Source organism: Callospermophilus lateralis, chromosome 5, assembly GCF_048772815.1.
Source record: "Callospermophilus lateralis isolate mCalLat2 chromosome 5, mCalLat2.hap1, whole genome shotgun sequence".
Lineage (NCBI taxonomy): Eukaryota > Metazoa > Chordata > Mammalia > Rodentia > Sciuridae > Callospermophilus > Callospermophilus lateralis.
In genome coordinates, this window is record NC_135309.1 from 43,712,622 (window position 1) to 43,727,375 (window position 14,754).

Below are 14,754 nucleotides of genomic sequence, written 5' to 3' on the forward strand. Positions count from 1 at the left end.
GAGCTCAAAGTCAGCCTCAGCAATTTAGCAAGGTCCTACATAACTTAGTGAGACCCTGTCTCAAAAAATAAAGTCAGATAGAGTGATGCATGCCTGTAATCCTAGTGGCTGGGGAGGCTGAGACAGGAGGATCGGGAGTTCAAAGAAAGCCTCAACAAAAGTGAGGTGCTAAGCAACTCAGTGAGACCTTGTCTCTAAATACAATACAAAACAGAGCTGGGGATAGGGCTCAGAGGTCAAGTGCCCCTGAGTTCAATCCCTGGTATGAATGAATGAATGAATGAATGAATGAATAAATAAACAAACAAATAAATAAGAAAGAAGGGCTAGAGATGTAACTCAGTGATTATGCACTTCTCTGAGGTGAGAGACACTGTGGTTCACGTGACAATCTAAAAGATAGTCAGCATGGCTACGTAATAGCCACTTGACTACTGGGGACAGGTGGCAAAGCAGAGCAAGGGGGAAGAGGAAGTTGGAGAATTAAGTGGAAAACAGATGCCACGGAGCTTCATAATCCTTGGTGCGGGGGTGGGGGGTGTTATTCCGAAGGCGAAGAAGAATAGAGGGAGGATTGAAACAGCGAGAGATCTGGTTAGATTTATATTTTAGAAAGATTATACTGCCTCGAGAATACAGGATGGACTTGAAGATGTGAAATGGGAGCAGATTATTGCAATGTCATTCACTTTGCAGCTCCATCTGTCCTTCCGTTTCTCCATCGGTCCATCTGCCTGTCCATTCATCCACCATGAGTACAGGAGGCCAGAGCTTGGCATGGAATTATGAAGGTGAGAAGTTAAGAGGGCTCCACGTTTCTGGGGCTGCCTCTTGGAGGACCTTGTTTTACCCATCTGGCTCTGTGGCCAGTGCCTCGGTAACTTTCCAAGAATCTGCCTGCTGCATGGGTGCTTGGGGCTTGAAGGGGCACAGCCACTACTGCAGACAGACAATTTGGGGAGTTCGTAAGGGTGAACAGTCCTTTTGGAAGCTTTTAAAATAATTAGTCCTCCCTACACTGGCTGACGGGCTAACGGCAGCCTATTAGCCCTGAGTTGGAAATTCTGAATTGTTTCATGACAATTGAAAACATGATTGGAGACCGACTGGGAGGGAGCTACCCATGAAATATTTATGTTTCCTCAGTGTTATGGGGCTGTTCCCCTTCAGCTTGAGAATCCTGGAGGCATAGGGCTGGTGGCTTCCAAGTGACTGTTGTGTTCCTGGGGGTCCATGGGCTGATGCCCCTGTGGACAGGTGGGATGTGTTTTTGTGCAGAACTGTGAGGTTGGTTTGGGGACCTGCCCTGACTCTGCATATCAGCACTCTGGCTTTACTAGAGAAGGCTTCCCAGAAGAGGTTTCCCAGGCTGAGTTTGGAAAAGGAGTAAAAGCGTGCACAAAGGAGCAAAATGAAGTTATGCTCTGCAGAGTCTGGTCCAGAGTCCGTTAGTGAGCCAGTGGTGGGAGGCACATATGGCTGGGCAGGGCAGCAGAGGGCGAGCAGGAACATGGACTGGAATCCAATTAGCAAAGGTCCTGAATGCAGGCTGGGCAGCCCCAGGCTGGTACGGAAGGTGCTTGAAGTGCAGAACGTGGAGTCCAGTTCTGCATGGGACAGAACCTGGGGACTGGTGGTGCTCTGTATGTTCACGTCTGGTCCAGATTCTTCCTGGTACTGAAGGCTCACTGTCAATCAGACTAGGTGTGAATTCCGGTTCTGCCCCCTTAGCATTGTGAGCCTTGTTTTCTCAGCCGGTCAATGTGGGATGCTGAGTTCTTGCCTTGCAGGGCTGTGAGATATGGGGATGACCAGATATGGAAGACTGACCCTCAGCCATAGGCTCACATGCTCCTCAGGAGCAGCCCTTTGTAGATTATGTGGTGTGCCAAGGCTAGGGTTTTGTGCATCCTTTTACTCTGCAGAGTATTTTGAAGTACTCTGTGTTTTCCCCTTCTCTGCAAATCCTAAATAAATATTCATGCTGGGAGGGTGTGTGCTGGCCTGGCAGGCACCTCTGATGGGTGAGGTGCCCTGGGGTTCTTGGTAAGGAACTCCAGATACCCACTCCAGATATTCCTAGGAGTGGGACTCTACCATGGCAGAGGAAACTGGTGGCTAGCACCTGCATGACTGCCTGATCTCACAACCTGCTCAGAGAGCATGGGTCTGGTGGTCCTTGCCTCTTTTAAGCTCCGTTAGTCACTTGTGATTCAGGTTGGTCAGCACCTGTTGAATACCTACTGGAGATATGCAGAGGGGCTGATATTTTTGAATGCCAGCTGTATGGTAATCTATGCTAGGCTCTTTATATCAGGCCACTTCCTCATCAGAACCAATGGTGAGCCCATTTTCCTGATAAGGAACTCAAACTTGGAGAGGCCCAGTAACTGGCCCAAGATCTCAAATAATAGTAATAATAATACCAGCTCCCATAGATTGAGCACCTGAGGGTCAGGCCTTGGCTGACATCATCCTGTGTGTCTGCTTCTTAAGTTCTCAAAGCAAATGTATTGAACCAGGGTTGTTTTGATTTTAAGGATCAAGCAGTTGAGGAGCCCTGGGCCTCTGGGCTCTGTGTCCCAGCTGTCCCCTTCCTCTTGCCTTGGGCTGTGGATTTGGAGCTAGCCACACGATTGCCTGCAGGTGAGCAAGCTCCCCACTGTGTTCTCCTTACTGACACAGGGAAACTGAGATCCAGACCAGCCCCCCTCAGAACTTCTCTACCCTCTGGGGCTTCCATCTGCATAGGCTTCTCTGTCTGTCTCCTCCCTGGTGCTGATTATGAAATCAGGGTCTCTCATCTTCTAAGAGTACCTGCCTTTCTGGGGGCTGTCTACCTGCCTAGCAGCAAAGACCAGGGCACATCAACCTGACAGGCTGGGTGGGACCATCCCAGAGAGCCCAGACCACAGGGTGGGGTCAACCCCTCCACTGGATGGTGGAGCTGGGGGGTAATCCAGTAGTGGGGTGCTCCTGCCTCCCTTTCCTGCCCTGTTGGGGTCTAGCTCCTACTCAGCCCCCACAGGCCTGGAGTCTTCACAGGCCCTCTTCTCCCCCTCCAAAATATGCTTAAACTCAGTGCCACATAGGAGTGACTGTCTGAATGGATGTAAGACAGCATGGATGTAATTCTTGTCCTGGGGGAGGTGCCTGATCCCAAGGGACAATGGTGGTGTTTGGGCAGGCTGGAGGGAAGCTGGACTTCTGGTGGGTAAAGAGACTTCCACCTGGTATACCTGGGACCTGGGGCCACTGAGGATGGGGGCTCCTGTTGAGCCGTAGGGGTGAAGCTTGTCTGTGCACAGAGCCCAGATCTCTGCTGAGTAGACAAACACAAGGTAAGGGGACGAGTCTTGACAAATGTTTGCCAAGTCTCTGGCTGACTTGGGAGTCAGGAGTGAGCTTGTTTGGCAGAACAAAGGGGAAAGCAGCCTCCAAGGGGCCATAAATAGAGAGGAAGGAGGAGTGGCCTGGGCCTGAAGGCTCCATGGGACCTTGTCCCCAGGCTAGCCTCTGTGGAAGCCTGCCACTATTCTGTCCTGTGTGCTCTGGGCCAGCTGGCCAGAACCTGGACTATGCTGGTGGCAACTTTTCTGTCCTCTGAGTTGTATCTCCCTGGGAGCCCCTGGGTCAATCTGAGTGGGTGTGGATAACTTGGAATGTCAGGGTGACCTGTCCATCCCAAGATCTCTCTTCCTTTAGGAACCAGGAAGTTCGATTAAAGCCAACACTGGCAAAGCTTCCAAGAGGCAGAGCTGATCTGGCACTGAGGCTCAGGAGCTTGTGATACCTGGATATGCCCAGGCTGAGAGGAGCCCCAATACCTCCCCATCCAAACTGGGCAGGGACGACTTCTATTTTTCTCTGCCTATAGTGCAGACAAATATGGCCACCCACTTCTTCAAAGGAGGGCAGGACAGAATAGTTGGAGGGTGGCAAGGCAAGCTACTTCCCACTTGGGTGTCAGTTTTTTTCCACCATAATATGGGCTTCTCAGACTTGGCCAGAAACCCCCACCCCAAACAAGGGATTATTGTGAGCCTCAGGGGAGGCATGGTGGACCTGGGGATCAGAGAGGGTGTCTGAGAGGAGCTTTGCTTAGAGCAGACAGGAATGGTGTTTAGCAGAGAGCGCAAGAGAGGCAACTCATGGAGGTGAGGACATGGGAGGGTTGGGGACCTAGTTCAGTGGACAGAGCCTAGATTGCTCATGGGAGTGTGATGGGAGTTAGACTGAAAGATCAGTGAGCTCAGAATGCCAGGAGAATCTTCCAGGCAACAGGGAGCCGTTGAGGATGCTCCCTTCTGAAGGGGGACAGGGCAAGAGGGAGCTGAGCAGATCAGGTGAGGGCTGGTGGAGTTCTAGGGAGGGCCCCTGGCTTTCTCCTCTGGACTGGAAAAGGAGGTCCCCTGGCAGGGATTGGGGAAGGCCCAATTTCTGTCTTTACTCCTGGCCTACTTAGCAGGGTTGGGGTCTCACCCTGCCCCGAGTAGAGTCACCTAGAGCCCAAACTCTGGATCCTGGGATCTACATCAGGGAGGATGTCTGTGCTGCTAGAGCCTTGCTCTGTCTCGCCACACTTGCTCAGAGATACTGTATCCCCAGTGCCTAATCTGCTTCAAGGAGTCCACTCCACAGGAAGGGGAGAGGAAGCCAGGAGACCTGGTAGAGGAAGTGGCAGTGCTCTCTCCCATCCTGAGCTCTGTTGTGAGCCCATCTGGTGTTATTGTGGGACAGTCACCAGATGCAGAGGTGGGCTGAGGAACTCAGTGCCTTAAGAGGGCAAGGGCTAAGCCAAGGTCATACACTTTCTTTCATTCAGCAAACTCAGGGGGCCCCCACCCGGCCAGAGTTCCATCTTGGTCTCTGGTGTGGCATAGGGAAGTCCCCTTCAGCTATCCACACCCCATCCTGTAGGAGGGGAAGAAGGGATTTGGGGGTAGCTGGGCCACAAGTGTGTGGGGAACTGCTTCATGGGAAAATTAGTGACTTCTCGTCTGTCCTGGAGGATAGAGGAATCCAGGCCTTGGCCTTTGGGGAGCTTCCTGCTGGGTTGTGGGTCTGCATTTCTGGGTTCTCTGCTTCCTAATCACATTTCTGTTCTGTCTTTACTCCCTGGGGGGCCTGGGATGGGGTCTTCTGACAGGGGGATAGAAGGAGGGAAGTGAAATTCCCATTACTCCTGCCCACTTCTTTGCACAGATGTGGCTGGTTGACTAGCATGTCTGATCCTAACCCCCCACCCCACTAGGGACTGAACTCAGGGGTGCTTGACTACTGAGCTACGTCTCCAGCCATTTTTTTCTTTTTATTTGAGATAGGGTCTCAGTAAGTTGCTAAGACTGGCCTCAAATTTGTAATCCTCCTGCCTTAGCCTCTTGAGTGCCATGCCACACCTGCCTAATGGTCAATCCTGATATGATTTTTAAAAAAATTATTGTGTGGACTTAAAAACAACAGCAGCAACAGCAACAACAACAAAGCCTGTTTCAAGACCCTTTGGGAGGAAGTGGGTATGCACAAGTAAATATGATTATATCCTAAACACGAACAACTTTAAAAAGGGCATTTTGAAGAGCTGTGTTGAACAATTTAAAAAGGGGCAAGTTCTTGGATTCTCAACATGTACATGAATTTTTGTAGCAGCTTTTCTTGGAATAGCAAAAGTCTGGAAACTACTAAAGTATCCTATTATAACAGGTGAATGGTGAAAAACTGGTTCATCCACAGGTTCATGGGACACTATTCATCAATAAAAAGGAATGGCCCTTTTGATTCTTTCTGGCTGAATCTTGAGGGCATTATGTTGAATGAAAAAAGTCAATCTCAAAAGATCACATACTGAATGAATCTATTTATATAACATCCTCAAAATGACACACACACACACACACACAAAGATTTTCCTTTGCTCTGGGATCCAATTCAGGGTCTTGAATGTGCTAAGCACATGTTCTGCCATCGAACTACACCCCTAGCAAAAAGACAAAAATTTATATGTGGGAAGCTGGTTAGTGGTTGCCAAGAGTTAGGTATGGTAGGGAGGAAAGGTGGTTGGTGTGACTTTAAGGGTCATGGGAAGGAGATTTTTGTGTCAACGGACCAGTTCATTCTCCATTTCATGAGCTCACACATGTGATGACACAGAACTGTAGGCACACTTGAAGCCAATGTCAACTTGATAGTTTTGACAGTGTGCTAATAACCCATGTAACCACTGGGGGAAATCGGATGAAGGATACAGGGGGTGGGGTGGGTGAACCCATGTCTGCTCTCTTGGAAGCTTCTGTGAACTTATATTATTTGAAAGTAGAAAGATTAAAAAAAACAAAACCCTAAAATAAATAAACAAACAAACAAAAAACCCCAACAGTTTTGGGTTCTGCTTAGGAGGTAAAGGGCATGTCTGCATAGCACAACAGAAGCTGCTGTGGGAACCCCTGGGAAGGAAGCAGGGTGCGAGCCTCCTTGTGGTAGGCAGAGATGAAGGGCTGCTGTGCCTGTGCAGCAGATGAGAGTCGCCCTGAGCCAGTCTGGGGCTGCCTCCTGTGGGACACACAGACCAACGTCTGGCTGACACAGGCTCATCCCAAGGAAGAATGGGGTAGCAGGGCCGCTATGCCTGGGAGGGAGGGAGAAGAATGTAGCATTTGTCTCTAGGTCTTCTGAGCCACATGGGGACGACCAGGGTGTCAGAGGCGCTGAGGGCGGCACAGCGCTGGTGGGCTGCTGTTTCCTTCAGCCTCTCCCTTTGGGTTGCCCAGTGGTAGGCACCTGCACCCTGTTCCTCAGGGAGTGTCACAAACTCAGTGTGCTACTGGAGACCTGTGGAGCCATCAGGGTGCCTGGCTCTGGCCTCTTGGTTGCCAGGGAGAAGCATCCATGCTCGCCCTCTGCTGCCCTGCCCAGCCATCTGTGCCTCCCACCACTGGGCTCACTCACGGACTCTGGATCAGACTCTGCAGGGCATAACTTCTTTTTGCTCCTTTGTGCACGCTTTTACTCCTTTTCTAAGCTCAGCCTGGGAAACCTCTTCTGGGAAACCTTCTGTAGCATCCCTTCCCTAACCACAATCCTATCTACTCTTATGCTCTTTTGGCCCAATCCAGAGTTTTGCACTGAGGTTCATTTTTGGTCATACACTGGGCTCCTTGGGGGTCAGGACTATGCCCTTCTTCAATCTGACTCCTTCCTCCCAGCATGGTAGCCAATGTAAGAAGCCCAATAAGGTTTGTCACACATATAGGGCAGGGATTAGGGCCACCATCATTCAGGTAAGACTGATCTGAAAGGACACAGCCAGTCTGGGAAAACAAGCAGTGAATTCTGGCCTCTTAGCTATTTTCGCCCAGTCACCCAGTAAGAAGCTTGCTCCTGTTTGTTGAACTCCTTCTGTGTGCCCCATTCTTCCTGAGTCATTTTATAGAAAAGGGAGGATTCAGGGAGTTACTGCATCAGGCAGCAAGGGGACAAGCTGGGATTCACACCTAGGTTGCTTGATGAGACCTCCTCCCCTTCTCCCCTGTGTTTTTTAACCACGACACCATACTGGCCAATCCAGGATGGCAGAGCCGCAGCTGCAACCTGGATGCCATCCCAGGCCCAAGAAGGAGAACTTGGCTCTGCTGGGGGAGCCTTTCAGTGGATTTTGGGACAAGGGATCCAGAGTGTCCTGATGGGGGCTGCTGACTGGTCTCAGGAGCGCCTCAGTCCCAGTCCCAGCCCTGCTTTTATTTTCACGTGGCTGCAGCTGGGTTAGGGTCTCCAAAGGGCCTGGAACTGCACATTTACTGCCGAGCTCAGGAATGTCTTGTCCGCTCCAGATCTGGGTGTCTGGGGAATGGCTGCCTGCACTGGGAGGGACTCAGGTTATCTTGATCTCCAGATGAGGTGGTATCTGCTCACACAGTTGCTGGGGAAGGCTCTTTGCCTTGGATCTTGCTCACTCTCTCCTTCCGGCCTCTGATAAAGAGCCCCAAACATAGGGCCGTAAAGTTGGCCATAAAAACTGGAGAAGAAATGCTGGCGCAGCTGGCTTATCAAAGTGCATCGCGGACGCCCGCCAGGGCTCCCTACTTCAAGTTTATTTCTCCTCCTCTGCTTTCTCTCAGAAGGTGTCTCGTAAACAGCTAAGAGGGTCATTTATAAATGTCTTCTGCCTCTCCTTCCAGCACAGGCGCTGCTGCTTTGCTCTTTCGCTTCCTCCAGGTACAGGGATGGTAAAGAGATGGTCCAGACATTCAGCAGGGTGACCTTTGTCTCCCTTCTCCTGGGTGCCAGCAGGGAGGAGATGTGGAAGCAAGGGGGATGTCCTGTATCCCCAGGTAGGGATGAGGCTCTCAAAGGTGAGTGACATGGATCTCCTTGACCCTGGTCCTGCCTGCATCCTCCCAACTCCCGTGGTATTGTCGGGGTAGAGGAAGGAGGTTGAGCCGACTCTGGGGAGAGCATGCTTCGCTGTGGCCTGTCCTTGGTAGTTAACCCATACCACAGAATCCATCTCAGGGCATCATAACTGAAGGGACTTCAGAGAGATTGCTTTGTTCAAGTCTTGCATTATTCCAGTGATGCCCCAGGGGTGGCAGGGAGCACTTTTAAGAGGTCTCAGAGTGAAGCAAAAGTGGAACCAGGAGCAGAAATTGGGACTTCTTGCTTCCCTACTGGGTGGAAGAAGCGCGCCCTTATAACAATAATCCCTTCTGTTTGTGGAGCATGTTTCAGGATTTAAAAGGCTGTAATGGTTCCCACTGTATCTGATCTTTGCAGTGGCTCTTTGTGTAAAGTGAATTATTCCCATTTTACAGATAAAGAGAACAGTACTCATTGGTGCTGGATGCTTGGGGTCATGCAGCTTGTCAGGGGCTTCTGTTGACCACAAAACAGCTGTGTTCACTCCTTGCCCCTTCCATTCTTCACAGGATTTTCCTTATGAGTCTCATCTCATTCATTTTCAAAGAGGGTCATGGGACATAATCTAAACACAGCCCTCAATACCCTAGTCCACCCGCCTGAACCTCCCCACCTGTCAAGCCCAAGCTTCATAATCATGAGATAAAGCAGAGTGAGGTACTTCCTCTGGCCTCTGTCCCACTTCCTGGGGTGGGGGTTGTTTGGGTTCCTGCCAGGTGGGAGGCTTGTGGCTGCATAGGACAAACCCCTAAGTGGTGAGAGGCACTGGGGACTCTGGGCCATGGCTAAGAGGGTCCCAGATTTGGAACGTGAGTGGCGGGGTGGTCAGAGTAAGTGTGGGAGGAGCGCTGGCTGCAGGAGCAGAAACTTGCCTGAGTTCCACGGCTCCCTGGCAGCAGCCCAGTGTTTGGCACTAACTGGTACACTCAGGAAATGCAAATGGCACAATTTAGTCCACTCCCCTGTGGTAGAGAGGCAAATGCACCTGCCTTGACCACAGAGTGACTTCCTCTTTGTTATATCTCCTTTTGTTAAAAGGTATCTAAGTATTTTATCATATTGATTTGGAAATGACCCCTCCCCGCAGTCATGCAGAAGTGTTTCCACCTTGGTTGCCCCTCCCCTCAGCAGGTCTTGGAGGCTTGGAGGCTTGGAGGTTTTTCTCTTGTTCATCCACCTTTTAAAATTTTATTTTATTTTATTTTTAGATAGGGTCTTGCTGAATTGCCTAGGCTGGCCTTTAAAATTGTGATCCTCCTGCTTTAGCCTCCTGAGTGGCTGGGAAGACAGGCATGCATGGTGGCACTCTGCTGGTCTCGCTATGCACCTCTTGGTCTTGCACAGGGTGCGAGCTCAGTCTGCATTTCTGTACTTCCTGAGTTAACATTTTCCAAAGGTGATTCCTTCATGTAGCCTAATTTGATATTTGAACAACTCTCCACAAATAGTTTCTCCATGTTTTGGGAGCATGAGTTCTATCTTTATTCAAGAGAAAAGAGGTACTGCATGGTCTTCAGACTTAGCTGGCTTGCCCAGAGAGCTGGCAGCTGAGCTGTGGTTAGCATCCTGGCCACAGTGTCTCTTTTTTGCCCCTTATTTCTTGCTCTCTCTAGGTTTAACTTGCTGAGCGGTTAGGGGATGTGCCGGCTGCTGTGGCTGAGACCCTCCAGAGGCCGTGCGGGGGAGGCCCTCCTGCCTGCCTGGTGCCTGTAATTTATTTGAATTATCTCCACAGATGAGCCCTGATTTAGCAAACAGTCTAGAGTAAACCTCAGCTTGAAGACAAATACAATTGACACCGGGCTTGAGTGGTTCAAAGGTTATTGGCACAAAGCTGTCGCTTTGTTTAGCAGAGGGGCTGTATTTATGACGGGTGATACGGCAGTGCCATCCATAACTAGCCGGTGAGCAAGGCTGACGTCGGACCAGAGACAGCCTATTTACACTGAGCCAGGAGTTTAGTTTCTCTGCTGGGAAATGCAAAGGCAATTCAATTCTTGGCCAAGTTGGTTTATGGGATGCTGGCTTAGGTCTGGTGTCATAATTTGGGTCATCGGTTAACCTTGCTAGGGATGGATAGCACCATTGAAAGCGGTCGTTTCCTGGGGGTGTAGCAAAGTGGGCTGGGGAGAGCAAGGAGGGGTCCTTGGGGATGTTTGCAGGACCTGATCAATGTGTTTCACTTTGACCCTAACTTAAGACTCACATACTCTGGAGTGGAGGCAACTCTGAGCCATTGGGTCCTGGGACTTGCTTATTGCCTGTGTCTCCTGGATTCTGTGACTAGTTTAGGGAAAAGGAACCGTGGGTTCCATGCCCTGAAGAGAGGCATGTGGCTGCAGTGCTGAACAGGCAGGTTTTAAAGATACTAAACTCCCTTGGAGAGAAATTGTCCCAGAAATGAGCTGTGGTGGTAAGGGGCCATGATCAGCACTGGCAGAGGTAGGTGGGGTGACTACCAAAGCCTGGCCTCTGGTTTGGACCTGGAGAGGAGCAGGCACACAGTGCATATCAGGGGCTTTGCAATGTGTTTCTGTCATGACCCATTCAATTGCACTGCCTGGAGTCTACCCTAAGGAAATCATTATAGATGTGGACAGAGATTCATGCACCTAGATGTTCACTGTAGCATTATTTATAATAGCACACACAAAAAAGAAAGCAACTAAATGCTCAACAATGGGGGAATTTTTGTTCTTTTAATTATGACATGTTAGTTAAATGGAATATTGCATCTTGATTCAAATCAATGTATATGAAGACTCTTTAATTAGATTTGTCAAAATGATTCCGAGTAGGGGGAAAGAACATTTTATAAACTGTGAATTGTGTTTTCTGTTGTGTAAAACAATCTACGAAGGAGGGAAAGACCACAATATAAGTGGACACTAGCTCAGGTGGTGGGGTTGGGATGTTTTAATTCTCTTACTTTTTTGTGGTATGCATTTTATATACACGTATTTGTATTTTTTATATAAAATTATACTTTTGAATGTTTTAAAATTCTCTTCATGAAATATATTTTAAATTTCTACTAGAGGTATGTACTACTTTTCATCCTCCAGGAATAATTATTAAATAAATAAACAGAAATCCAACTTCTCCAGGTCTCAGTATCTCTGGGCATAAGAGGGGATGCTAGGCTGCTCTTATTTTGCCTGGGCTCAAGTTCTAGGCTAGCAAGAATGACCCTTGGGGCAGTGATGGCAACCTGCCCATGATCACTGTGTCCTGGGTCTGATAGGTCACCTAATTTTAGTGCCTGCTGGGGCAGCTGCCTAAGTGTGGCCCAGCTGCTGGGCAGATAGTCAGGGTGGTGTTGGCAGCGTCTCTGCCAGGTTGCTGAAGTCAGAGAACAGCTTGGGACCGGGCTGGCTAAGTCACAGAGCCACAGGGGGATTCTCAAGTGTCTGTGATACAGAACATCACACCCTGTGTTTGGCAAGAAATTTACTAGTCAGGATCCAGGACGGAGTTGGGGTGAAGCGGGGGACCCTTGGGGAATGAGGGAGAAGAAAGGGCCATGGACTGGAAGTGCTGAAATTTCAGCACGCTGGAATTCCTGAAGCCAGCCTGCCCTCAGGGGTTTCCAATTTATAGCTTGTACTTGTCTCTCTGCCTGAACCCATCTGTCAGTTGGGGACTTGGATGGAAACACGAACATTTCCCCAAAAGGTCTTGGCTGATGGCCTCTTCTGATAGCAGGCATTAGTGGGCACCACGTCCGAAACCAGAATAGCTGGAGGCGTGGGGTCTCCAGGGGTGTGAACTTGAGAACATCTCTACTGGGAAGAAAATTCAAGGGCAAATAGAGAGCAGGGCTCAGTGACAAGGGAGGGTAGGCCTCCTTCCCGGTCTCCTTCAGCCTCCTATCATCTGCTTTACAAGTCAGGCTCTTTCTCAATCCAGATCTTTTTTGTCACTTTCCCTCTCACTTGGCTCTGTGAATAAAGCCACCCCCCCCCCTTAGTAGAGCATTCAAGACCGTTCCCACTGTGGTCTCAACTTACTTTCCACTCATGTGCTTCTTGCTCAGCCTCAACCACATCCTTTCTCTTCTTTGTCCTTGAACATCCCATAAGTGCTCAGCTCCTTTAGACTGGAATGCTCCTCTTCTAAAGCCTCCTTTAGTCACTATTTATGGAACACCTGCAATGAACTGGGCAAGACTTGCCCGGTAAACTCCTATTCAACCCTCAAAACCTGAGTGTCTTTGGATCTGACATGCTTTCACCAGCATGACCTTCCAGGTACTCTTTCTCCATTGATGATGTCTTGTGCCTCATTCTCAGAGTGTCATGTCTGCTTTTCCCACTGGGCCTTGGTAACTTTCCTCTGTGTCCCTGGCGCAAGACACAGTTCTCTGTAAATAGCTGTTGGGTGTCGTCATACGGAGAAGAGCCATTAATGAATGCCGACAAAGCAAGTGGGAGGATCTAGTCTCTGGAGTTGTAAGGACATGGGATAATGATAGCAAATAGTGTCAGCTTACACTTACGAAGCACTTCCCGTGAGCCAGGCACTGTCTTGAGTGCTTTCCATGTATTAACCCATGAGTCCTTCTTAACCCAAGATGCATGTACAGTTCCCCTTCCTTTTACAGATGAAGAAAGTGAGGCACAGGAATGGTACATCCCTTGATCAGGCTCATACATCCAGAAGGCAGTTGAGCTGGGATTTGAACCTACATGGCCAGGCACTCTAGCTTACACTCTGATTCCTTTCCTACCAGGCACCATGATGTTTGTCCCTGTTCCTGTTGGATCCTGGAGATAATGGCAGGGCAAACTGGTATGGATGCCTGGCTGGTGGAGGTGGTGGGAACTCCTCAGAGGGTAGAGGGCTTCCCTGGACCTATCCTAGAGATGCAATTGGGCATATTTCTGTGTCTCTTTGCCCCGCCCCCCACTGCCATACAGGGATAAGGGAGTACCTTCTTGGCTTCTCCTCTGGAGCGACATATTTATTTACATACATTGATGAAGTGTTATTATGGCCCTGCCAGTCCTGTGCTAGGCATGGGGAATGTAGAAGTCCCTGCCCCAGTGGAGCATGGTTTGGTGGACCAATGTGGTTCTCATGTCAAGGCCTAGCCTAGATCCCAGGTGCTGCCCATCCCTGTCCCTGCTTGCACTTATCTTGGGCCCTGGCGTGAACTGGGGCATATCTGGGGACCCCGTTCTTTCCTTCCCTTCCTTCTGTCCAGGGCTCTGTTGTTTAGGGTCTAGACAGATGGACCAGGAGGTCAGACTTTTGGCTTGGTGGCACACTCAACATTCACTCTTGGGAGAACATATTTGAATGCCATGGTGGAGGTTCAAACTGGAATCAGTGATACTCATAGTGAGTTATCAGTGAGGGGTGGAAACAGCCTGGTTCTTGAGACTCCCACTGAGCGCCTCTGTGCTCAGTTTGCAGTATCCCCTTCCTCCTTGGGCCAGAGGAGAGATACCTTGATGAAGGAGTTGGGGTGACCCGGGGCTGGGTACTAGTTTGCTGGGTCTGCCATGGCAAAGGACTATTAACTGGGGGGCTTACAATAGCAGAAATTGGCTTGCTCACAGTTCTGGATACCAGCAGTCCCAAATCAGGGTGGTGTCAGCAGGGTTAGCTCCTTTCTGGTGACTCTGGGTGGGAATGTTCCATGTTTCTTTCCTATCTCTGGCAGTGACTGGCAACTCGTGGCTTGCAGACACATCCTGCTAGGCTGTTTTCATCTTCACGTGACATTTTCCATATGTCTGTGTCCAGACTTCCCTTTTCTCATAAGGACATCAGCCATACACCCACTACTCCAGTATGATCTCATCTTAATGAGTTATATCTGCAATGACCCTAATTCCAAATAGGGTAGGCACAAGGAGGCTTTGGTCCTGAGCCTTCCCCAGCCCGGGTTGGTGGCATTTCCCATCATGGGCTTGGGGTGAGTGAGATGGCCGAGGGCCTGGGGCAGCAGCGTTTGCCTCTCCTTTGCCTTTCTTTTTAGAAATGCAAATAGCATCTGCAAAGGAATCCTTTTAAGGGATGAAAGCAGTTTTTAAAAAGACATTAATCTCCTCACTCACTTCCTTCTGATGGCTGGAGATGAGTGACAAGTCTCGTAATTGAAGATGGTGGGGCTGATAAATCGGCAGTAGCCTCGGGAGGGATGTCTTGGGCTGTGAATCACTGTGCGCTACACAGATCCTAGTGTCTCCCTGATGGTATCTCCCAGGCCCTCGGAGCCTGTTGCTGGCACACGAAGATGCACACGTGTGTGAGGGTTTTGAGTTGCGCAGGTTGTAAGGATGGTGGATGCAGCTTCCTGGCCCAGGGAGGTTTCCTAGGGAGCGGCTGCTGCAG